Here is a 2,677-nt window from a genome sequence, read left to right on the forward strand (position 1 = left end):
TTATCTGTTTTTATTTGTTAAGGGAGTCCTAGAATGGAAGGAGCTGACAACACATGACATTTAACATGTTTTGAAGTTTCTTCTGTTTGACAAGTGGCATGAATCATGCCAGAATAAATATCAATACAAACATGGTTATATTTAAATTTCCAAAGGGAGGAAAATGAGTAATATCCATTTGTCAAAAGGCATTTGTTTATAAACCACAAGAGTTTACTCGTATAGGAAACAGAGATGTTTGTTGGCACTACGGGAAAGCCCAGACAATTTCTCATGCTTGGGAAAGTGTGATTGGAAAATGCCCAGTCAGTGCTCAAGCTCTTTAATGAAAAAATTGGTGATATTGTATGCCTGCAGACACAGTAGTATTAAAGCACACCAGAAAAACTTCATAATTGTTCCCTTGTGTAATAAGACCTGGAAGATTGAAATGGGAGTGAATATTGAGTAAAGAATAAAATATGTTTTCTTTTTAATAAATGGTTTTGAAGAGAATAAAGGTCAAACAAAATTTTATCAGAAGTTTGGTGAATGATGGCATCAGTAATAAACTGTATGGACAACATAAGCAGAATCTGCTGATATTTGAAGACAGTAAACAGAACAATTCTAAGACTAGAATGGCAGCAGCAAGTTCTGCATGTTGTGTAGTTGAATGGCCAGTAGTAATAGGATGTTCCCATTTATTTTGTTGTTTCCATGTAACTATTGCTTTTCAACTCTTTCCAGATCCATCAATAAATACAGTAAGGTCATTGAGCATAGATATAGATGAAATTGGGTTAAACTTAGTTAAAGGGAGTAATTGAAGTCCACATATATCTTTAAGAGAACAAATTTTTAATTGCAATTCTGCGATGTAATCTGCAATAGCTATTTGTAATAACTCATGTGGCTCCAAGCTGTCATAAAACTCTTCTTGTCTACACCAGAGATAATTACATGACGATTGATCATACTCAGTCAATTGTTGGCACCTGAATCTGCCTTTGCAGATTAAAAATATATATATTGGTCTATTTTTGTAGATAATTTTTTCTTGAGGTTGTGAGCCAAAATATCCCTTCAATCATTCCTAATTGTGGAATGAATTGACATAGCAAACCAGTTAGACTATAAGGAGTATTTGAAATAATAAAGGTAATTGGAAATTTTTTTAATGTTAGTGAGTAGGCTTTGATCAATTAATTGTTCTATGTATCTTATTATGATCTTCTTTTGAAAATAAAACATGGGGGCAATGAAGGAAGGATTCCCCCTTAATGTGTTAAAAAGATGGGTTAAAACATATGTAGGAATACCTAATGATAGACATAACCCATTTTTGTGTTCCAATATTTTTTGTAAATCATTAAGGGTGATATTATCTGAGATATGTAAAGAAATTTGCTGTAGCCAGATAGCGCAAGTTCCAAGGATGCCATCTAAATATTTCCAAGTTCTTGAGTTTTAACCTTTTCAGTGGCAATCTGTAAGCCTGCTCAGGCCATAGAAGTGGTTAACTTCAAGTGTTTGGAAAAGAATGTTTTTATCTTGATGGGCTAACAAAATATCATCCACATAATAATATACCAAAGCTGATGGAAACTTATCTGGGGGGGGGATTGAGTGCTTGAGCAACATAAAGTTAACATAAAATGGAGCTATTAATCATTCCCTGGGGTAAAACTTTCTAATGGTAATGTCCCATCAGTGCCCCACAACTGATTCTGGGGACAGAAAATGCGAATTTTTCTTTTTCAGAAGTGTGCAAAGAAATATTTTAAAAAACCAATCCTTTACACCAATAATAAAAGAGAATATTCCTGGGTAATTAAGGTAGGATTAGGAAGTCCTGGTTGTAAGGCCCCCATATGAAAATGCAAGCATTTACCAACCCAAGGTAATGAATTGATATCCATTTTCCAGACTTTTTTTGCTATGCAATATATTGGAGTATTCCAGGCACTAACTGACAGTTCATATGACCAGCCTGGACTAATTGTCTGGTTTGATTAAAGTTTTCCCCCTTTGAAGGTCACTGATCCACCCAAACCAGGGGACCAGATTTCCATTGTAGTTGGAGCAGATTGACTTCAGTGGCCGTTAAGATGAATTCAGCATTGTGGTAGTTTGTACATTACATTGAGCCAGTAAATCTCTTTCCCATAATGTGTTGGGAAGATTTAAAATATATAGGAAAAAAGTAGCTAGTTGATTATCTGGAATGATGCAAAGGACAGGGAATTTGCTTTGGTTGGGAGTTTTAATCCCTCTTAAGCTTGCAATAGATAACGTGAAAATCTTAATTTCCTACTTCTGAGGACAGTCTTTGGGGACAATAATAGTTGCATTTGGTGCTCGCTTCGGCAGCACATATACTAAAATTGGAATAATTACAGAGTAGATTAACATGGCCCCTGCGCAAGGATGATACGCAAATTCGTGAAGCGTTCCATATTAAAAAAAAAAGTGCATTTGCTCCTGAATCTACAAAACCTGTAATAGGTCATTCGTTAAATTTTTCAGTCAAAAATGGTCCAGATTTTCCTATTTTAGTGGCCTACATATGTGTGTGTGTGTGTGTGTGTGTGTGTGTGTATTATTTACATTTTCTTATCCTTTTGCATGTAAGGAAAATCATATGGTATTAAAATAATTTGAGCAATGGAAGTGCTTTTATAAAAGACTTGTGGGA

At 34.7% G+C, this 2,677-nt stretch overlaps 1 non-coding gene across 1 annotated transcript; it reads left to right on the forward strand.

Annotated features, from left to right (window-relative positions):
• The first annotated feature begins 2,336 nt into the window (after nt 1-2,336).
• Nucleotides 2,337-2,444, forward strand: LOC128578730 (U6 spliceosomal RNA). The gene has a single exon (XR_008377865.1). It is a non-coding gene; the product is annotated as a U6 spliceosomal RNA (small nuclear RNA).
• Nucleotides 2,445-2,677: the final 233 nt, after the last annotated feature.

The sequence above is a fragment of the Nycticebus coucang genome, chromosome X (assembly GCF_027406575.1).
Source record: "Nycticebus coucang isolate mNycCou1 chromosome X, mNycCou1.pri, whole genome shotgun sequence".
NCBI classification, from domain to species: domain Eukaryota; kingdom Metazoa; phylum Chordata; class Mammalia; order Primates; family Lorisidae; genus Nycticebus; species Nycticebus coucang.